Genomic DNA, 8561 nt, shown 5'->3' with positions numbered 1-8561 from the left:
CACCTATCAACCCCCAGTTCATTCTACCTTTCCTTTTTTTTTTTTTGTTTATGCCACATGTCATGCTCCGTTTGGTCTTGCAAGTTTGACAAGGATCGCTGACGTGGAAACAATCCTGTCGTCTAAAGAAAACACAAATCAGGCGGCCAAGATCGGTCCGCGTCGCTCCAAAAACACTTGACCAGGGTTGTGCCACGTGTCACCACTCACATGGTGATACATATCCCACTAAACCCTGGGTATAAAACTCTTTTTGTTTCTCCCCATTTCTCACATTCCCTTTCTCTCTCATCTTCTACGAACTCTCTCTCTCCTTTCTCTTTCTCTACCTTTCTCTTTTTTCTCTATTTCTTCTCTGATATTTCTCTCCTCTACACCTCTTCTCACTTCTCTTTATTTCTCTCCATTCTCTGCGATCCCAGATCCCAAAGCTTTCTCCTTGTTTCTCTCCATTCTCTATGATCCCAGATCCATAGCTTTCTCTATATTTTTATCCATTCTTTGTGATCCTGGATCCAAAGCTTTCTCTCTCCCTCTCTCTATATATTTTGATCCCTCTCTTTCTTTTTTTTTTTTTCTCTCTCTCTCTCTCTCTCTCTCTCTCTCTCTCTCTCTCTCTCTCTCTCTCTCTCTCTCTCTCTCTCTCTCTCGCTCTCTCATCTCCCTTTTGGTTTTTGCAGGGATGTGATTCTGCAAATCAGCTCGAAGTGAGGACTGTTCAATTTGGACCATGGATAAGTTCCCTAATCCTCTTTCCTATTTGTCTGAATGTTGTTATTATTGTTCTTCTAAGGTTCCTAGCAGTTTTCTAAGGTTTTTCTTGGGGTATTCTTAGAAGCCAAGTGGGTTTCCAGGCTTTACCTGAGTTAAGTTAGAACCTCAGTTAGAATGGTTAGGTTGGGTTGGGCTGGGATGTTTAGGTTAGGCTAGGTTGGATTAGTCAAGTTAGGTTGGGTAAGCTCAAATGGGCTTGTGGTAACTTAGGTTGAGCCCAAGTGGGCTCGTGGTAACTTGGGCTAGGTGACATGGGTTAAGCGCATGTGGGCTTAATTGGGATTTGGCCCTTTTTAAATCAGGATGGTTTTTTTCAAATTAGGTCTTAGGGCTTTTAGAAACAATGGGCTCCGTTCTTTCAAAACTGAGCTTGAGGCTTTAACCGAAAAAATATATATATATCGTGGGTTCCTAGGCCTTTCAAAACAATGGGCCCTAGTTTTGTTTTTTTAAAAGCATTGGGCTCTACGCTTTTTCAAAGCTGGGCTTGGGGCTTTTACAAACATGGGCTTCTTGTCTTTTAAAATCATAGAGCCCTGGTCTTTTTCAAAACTGGCCTTGGGGCTTTTAAAAATGTGGGCTTCTAGTTTTTTAAAATCGTAGACCTTAGGCTTTTTTCCAAAACCATGGGCTATGGACCTTTTCAAAACAAGGGGCTCTCTCTAGTTCTTTCAATACTGGGCTTGGGGGCTTAAAACTGGCTTTGGGCCTAATTAGTCGTAGGCTCAATGGCTAGTTGACACAGGTCAAAATGGGACTTGGGTCCTGGCTTTCATGGGTCACACATGGGCAGGCTTGTAGAGTCAATTGAGATTTTAGTACTTAAAGAAGGCATGCCATGAAATCAAGGATGCACATAGATACAAAATCAATACTAACCTCAAGCCTTCATCTCCTCCGGTCATATTGTTAAAGCTATTTTACTTTGGGTTGCTTTAGTTTGATCTAATCTCCTTTATGCTTCTTTCTCTTGCTTCTGCCCCCTGGTCTAGAGATCCTTTCAGGCTATAAGGGATTCTTGGTTCTTTAGTTCTCCAGCAATTTGAACCCTTAGTTTGCTTCAGGAAGGGCTCAATCTGCCCTTCTCTCAATCTGAAATCCCCAATATTCTTCACTATACCTTCTCATGTATGTGTCTACCTCTTCGACAGACACCAAATGCCTTTGTATATGGCCTCTCAATTTTTCTTCTCTCTTGTGTCTCTCAATTGCTTCCCCTCTCTCCTCTTGCAGAGGCCCCTATTTATAGGGTGGGGGCCTCAAGCAACATTAAAAACCAAATCAACTCATTTAGGTAGTAGATCAATCTTTTTCCAATTGCCTATTTAAGCGTGTGCTTGCTTTCCTACAGAAAATTTCCATCCTAGGCTGAGGCTCATTGGAATCGAATTTCCTTTGCCAATTTCATTGCATATGAGTTTCCAATTGAATTGGGGAACAAATCATATTTCTTCAATTCAAATCATTCAATTTTGAGAAATAAATCATTCAATTTATTGCAAATCAATTGATTTTAAGAAATAAATCTCCTCTTATTTATTGCTTGATTTTTCTCTAACCTTTTCTCTTTGTGCATGTGTGCAGGTGCCAGTAGGATCAGCCTAATATTTCTGCATATTCCCTGTGTCTTTGTATAATTGTATTTTCCCTATATTTTCCTGTATTTATTTGTATGTTGTATTTTCGACTATATTTCAGATCCCCCTTTTGTATTTTTACTATATTTGTATGATCAATGAAATAAAAATGTCTAATTTTTGTTATATTTGGCCACTATCAAAATGGGGTGTCTACATTTTTCTATTAATTGTTCTTAAATATTTTCAACTCAAATAAATACATCTTAACTTAAGAAAAATATGTGCTTCCTTTTCTTTTTTTGTCAAGACGACAAAATGACTATAATATGTGATATCTTTAACTTGACACTAAAACTTATGAACTTCAAAACAATTTTTTTTTTCTGGAACTATAACTATATCAAAATAATATGATTTTGAGAATTATTATTTATCTTAGGTATAATTATTAGAGTATAAATAGTTGGCAAGAATGTAGGGCCAACTATAAGTCAACATTAAAGCCATACAGGAAAGCAGAATCATTAAGGAACTAAGTAATTTGTAGTAGTTAAAGTACTACATACCCTTTTTAGCACTATTATTAGGAAATTAGGAAATTTATGATATTGATCATGTCCTAGAAAATTAAAAGAACATGTTGTAGATGAAATTAGAAAATTAATTTACAAATTAAAGGCAATAAATTGCCTAAGAGTGGATACCAAATTAAGTTTTATCAATATAACAATTTAACATTTAATAATTTACTTTAGCAGTCAACAAATTAACAATTAATAAAGAAATCAGCAAATTGACAATTAACATAAAATTAAGATAAACCAAAGTAATTACAATAGAGAATGAGATCAAATCCACATTACAATTAGCAAAAATTAAGATTTTAAGATAAGTTTAAGTAGTTTTAAGGATACCAATTGTGTTGTAAGGTAGGAGAAGAATGCAAAATTGGTTCTCAATGATCTATAATTAGCATTGCAAGAATGAATTTGTATGTAGGTGTATTCAAATTTGATTGCGGTTAATCAACACAATTGGTTTGACCTCTTAGATATTGCAAGATTATGTTTGAGCCTTAAATTGAGTTATGCTATTGGAGCTAGTCTTTTTGAGTTGACAATTGATATTGGTCAACAATAGCAATAAAATGATTGCAGAGGTAATTTATTGGGCGACTAAATTTTGAATGATCAAGAGGAATCGTATGTTAGGGAAAATCCATTTGGGAAAATCCACAAATGAGGTATTGTGAGGGCCGAGGCCTTCGGATCCCTTTTTTTATTTTTCTTTTCTTACCTTTCAAACAATCATTTACAATGGAATTAGATAGACATTGTACTTAGTTAGGTGCTTAAAATTGTTAATATAACTCCAGATTGAGAAATCTGGTTAGTCCACCTTTGATGGCTGGGATGTGAAGAATGCTACATGGAACACATAGTTTCTTAACGTGGTTTTGAACTATAGGTCGACCTTAAAGTGACTCATTCTCTATAAATCTCCACACGAGCACTTGAAATTTTTTAAGTTTATCAACAACTTGGTTTAAATGATGAAATCTCATAAGGATAAAATTCTTGCAGTTTGTAGTCTTTCATGAATTGCTAGTGGAGGATTTCTCAAGAAAGGCAACTCTGCCGAACACCATTTCTAAATCTTCCAACAATTATGTGGGCTCTTAGATAAATCATGTGGTATTCTAAAAAACTAATTTATAAAAACATAAAGATCATGCAACCAAATAGTGACCCTTGGGATGAGATTCCAACAATAAAGGTCCAACAATACATATTTTGCACATAACCATTGGATCCACCTGAAAAAGCATGGGAGCCTAGAGGTCATCAATGGCCAAAGGAAGAAGAAAAGATGAGCTACTATATTATGTTATTTTGGACATAAACAAGATTTCAATTTTGTATGGTTTATACATGGAGTTAAATTTTAGATTTTGATTTTTATCACCTAAGCCTATTGTTGTGCCGGGCACCCACTTGTGCCAAACACCAATACTACAACTATTGCTATTGAATATATAAGAAACTAAAGTAATGCAGAAACTAATAATAAAACAGTAAAAAGAACAAGACAAGAAATTAACGAGGTTCGGTATAGAATTACCTACACCCTCGGGCACCGACGATCAATCTATTACTTCTTGACAAAGTATAACTTTGACGTGTATTTTACAAACGAAGAGTTGAGCTCTTTATATAGCTTCAACCTCAAGTCCAAAAAATACTTCTCTCTAATGTGGGACAAATAATACAAAAAATTTAAAACAACTTTTTATACTAATGTGGAATTATTCTACCAATGTGGGACAAAAAAAACAACAAATCTCCACCTTGACGATAAATTCAACAAATTTTTCAGTCACTAACATCTTCTGGTGTTCCACATCATCGGCACCTTCAAAAAATATTCAGACTTGTAGGATATTAATCAAGTCCAAATAATGTTTGAACTTGATTGTTGTCACAATCTTGGTCAACATATTTGCGGGATTTTCAGTTGTAGCAATCTTCTGAAGAAGTATCTTGCCTCCATCAATAATATGCAAATGAAACCGAACGTCAATGTGCTGTGTTCGTGCACAACAGACTTGGTTCTTTACCAAATGAATAGCACTCTGGCTATCACAGAACACAACAATGTGCGTCTGAACAACTCCCAAATTTTCAAGTAAATTCTGCAATCAAATAGCTTTTTTAATAGCCTCTGAAGCTGTCATGTACTCTGCTTCTATTGTAGACAAGACAATGGTAGAATGTAAGGTAGACCTCCAACTCACTGGACCATTAGCAAATGTAAAAACATATCCAATAGTTAATCGGCGATTATCCAAATCACCTGCAAAATTAGAATCTATATATCCAACAACACATTGATCAATAGTATTATTTTTCTCAAATACTATACCAACATTAATCGTGTTCATAATATATCTCAAAATCCACTTCACAGCTTGCCAATGTCCTTTACCCGTATCATGCATATACCTGCTCACCATACTAACAACTTGTGAAATATCAAGTCTAGTACAAACTATTGTATACATCAGACTACCAACAACACTTGCATAAGGAACTTATGACATATACTTACGTTCCTCATCTGATTTAGGAGATAAAGTCACACTAAGTTTGAAATGAGGAGCAAGAGGAGTGCTTACTAGTTTTAACTGCTCAGACATGCCAAAACTTTATACTACCTTCTTCAAATACTATTTTTAAGACAAACTAGTTCTTTCTCTCATTCTGTCTTTGTGAATCTCCTTGCAAAGTATCTTCTTTGCTTCACTAAGATCTTTCATCTCAAACTCTTGATTCAACTGAATTTTCAACTTTTTGATTTCTTCCCTATTCTTTGAAGCCATCAACATATCATCAACATACAAGAGTAAATATATAAAAGATCCGTTTTGCAGTCTGCGAAAATAAACACAATGATCATGTTTATTTCTGATGTACTTCTGGCCCATCATAAACTAATGAAATTGTTTGTACCACTGTCTTGGAGATTGTTTTAAATCATACAACAATTTACTCAATTTACATACCCAATTTTCTTTTCCAGCAACCTAAAATCCATCTGACTGAGTCATATAGATTTCCTCTTCCAAATTGCCATGTAAAAATGCTGTTTTTACATTGAGCTGAACTAGTTCAAGATCAAATTGTGCTACCAAAGCCAACAAAATTCGAATGGAAGAATGTTTAACAATTGGAGAAAATACCTCATTATAATCAATGTCTTCCTTCTGTGCGTAGCCCTTAGCTACCAATCTAGCTTTGAAGCAAACATTATTTGCACCTGAAAATCCTTCTTTATTTACATAAACTCATTTGCAACCAATTTCTTTCTTACCCTTGGGCAGTTGGGTTAGCTCCCAAGTCTGATTCTAAAGAAGAGACTGCATTTCTTCATCCATCGCTCTTTTCCACTTGTCTGATTTAGAGTTCCTCATTGTTTCTTTGAAAGTGTAAGGAACATTATCATCCACAACTAGAAGTGCATAGGCCACCATATTAGTATACCAAGTAGGTTTTCGAATTTCTCGTCTTGATTTCTGAGAAACAATTTATTCTTGTTGCTGTGAAGATTCTCGAATTGAAATCTCCTCTTCTTGTACACTATTCCCCATCGTAACTGGAGAGTTACCTTGTGTAGTCTCATTTCTCACTAGGTTTCCAAAAATTGTCTCAACCTCCACCTGTTGTTGAGTACCACTGGTCTTCTCTTCAACTCGTGACTCCTTGCGTATTATTTTCTTCATTATCGCAAGTTCATCAAAAGTCACATCCCTACTTAAAATAATTTTTTTCGTCTCTAAACACCAAATACGGTATCTTTTGACTCCTACACTTATCCCCAAGAATATTGCTTTCATGGCTCTTGGATCCAACTTAGATTCTTTAACATAATAATAAGTCATAGTACCAAATACATGTAAAGAATCACAATCACTAACAGGCTTTCCAAAGCATACCTCATAGGGTGTTTTTCCCTCTATTGCAGATGATGGTAGACGATTGATGAGATGACACGCATATCTAACAGCTTTAGGCCAAAACCTAGACAACATACATCGAACTTTCTCTAGAAAAGTCTGATTCACGCGCTCTGCCACCCCATTCTGCTGTGGTGTATCTCAAACTGTGAAGTGTCGAGCAATACCTTCATCCTGACATACCTCCATAAATGGGTCACTCGTGTATTCACCACCATTATCTAATCTGAGCCATTTAATCTTTCTGCTAGTTTGAGTTTCAACTAATTTTTTCCACTTAAGGAAAATATCACACACTTCATTTTTATGCTTCATAGAATACACTCAAACTCTTTTGGAAAAATTATCAACAAAAGTAACAAAATAATGCATACCACCCAACAAAGCCGTTTTTTTGGGCCCCCATACATCTATATGGATGTAGTCTAAAATACCTTCAGTTTTTTGGATTGTAGTGCCAAATTTCACTCTAGTTTGTTTTCCCAGAATGCAATGCTCACAAAATTCAAGTTTGCACACCTTTGCACCCTTTAACAAACCTCGCTTAGCTAATTGTTGCAAATATTTTTCTCTTGCATGTGCTAATCTCATATGTCATAACCTGGTTGTATCTGAACCTGCATCTTTCTCAAAAACAATAGTTGTTGAGCTAATAACTGTACTACCTTGTAAATAATACAAGTTATTTTTCCTTATTCCTTTCATCACCACCAGCGCACCTGATTTAATCTTTAAGGTTTCATCTTTCAAAGTGATAGTGAACCCTTTAGATTCGAAGACACCCAATGAAATCAAATTCTTCTTTAGGCTTGGAACATACCTAACATCAATCAAGGTCTTAATAGTTCCATCTTGACATTTCAACTGTATTGATCCTAAAGAAGTATTATCATTTCCCATAAAAACAACCCCACCATCTAATTATTCAAAATTAAAAAACCATTCTTCATTGGGACACATGTGATAGGAACAACCAAAATCCAAAATCCACTCACCAAAATAATGTGACGAAGATGTTCCAACAAGAGAAAAATCTGACTCACTTCCATCATCATTGGTTATATTGGCATTAGAATGTGTTTTGCCCTTATTCTTCTGCTGTAATTTAGGGCAATCTTTCTTCCAATGCTCTCTCTCATGACAAAAGGCGCATTCATCTTTAGTAGGTCTCCCATGAGATTTAATCCTCCTATGAGATTTACTCTTCTTTCCTGGCATACGACTCTGAGAACGTCCCCTTGTTGTTAGTGCTTCTATTGTTTCCTTATGAACCTTCTGTCCTTCTTTTTGCATTTAGTACTAATCAATGCAGTACAAACAGCATCATAAGTAACTTTATCTTTCCCATACAATAAAGTGGTAGTCAAATATTCATACTCATCAGGGAGAGAATTCAGTAACAATATGACTTTATCCTCATCTTTCACCTTTTCATCCAAATTTAACAAATCGGTCAAAATTTTATTGAAAGCATTTATGTGGTCATCAATCGAAATACCTCGTTGATACTGTAAGTGAAACAATTTCTTTTTCAAATATAGCCGATTTTCTAGACTTTTGGTCATAAATGTATTTTCCAATGTCTTTTACAATTTCTTTACAGATGTCTCCCTCATAACACAATATTTCTAATTTTTAGCGAGACACAGACGAATTGTACCACATGCCTGATGATTGATCTTTTCCCAATCTCT

The sequence above is a fragment of the Malania oleifera genome, chromosome 1 (genome assembly GCF_029873635.1).
Source record: "Malania oleifera isolate guangnan ecotype guangnan chromosome 1, ASM2987363v1, whole genome shotgun sequence".
In the NCBI taxonomy this organism is placed as follows: Eukaryota; Viridiplantae; Streptophyta; class Magnoliopsida; order Santalales; family Ximeniaceae; genus Malania; species Malania oleifera.
Note: the sequence above shows the minus strand (reverse complement) of the source record.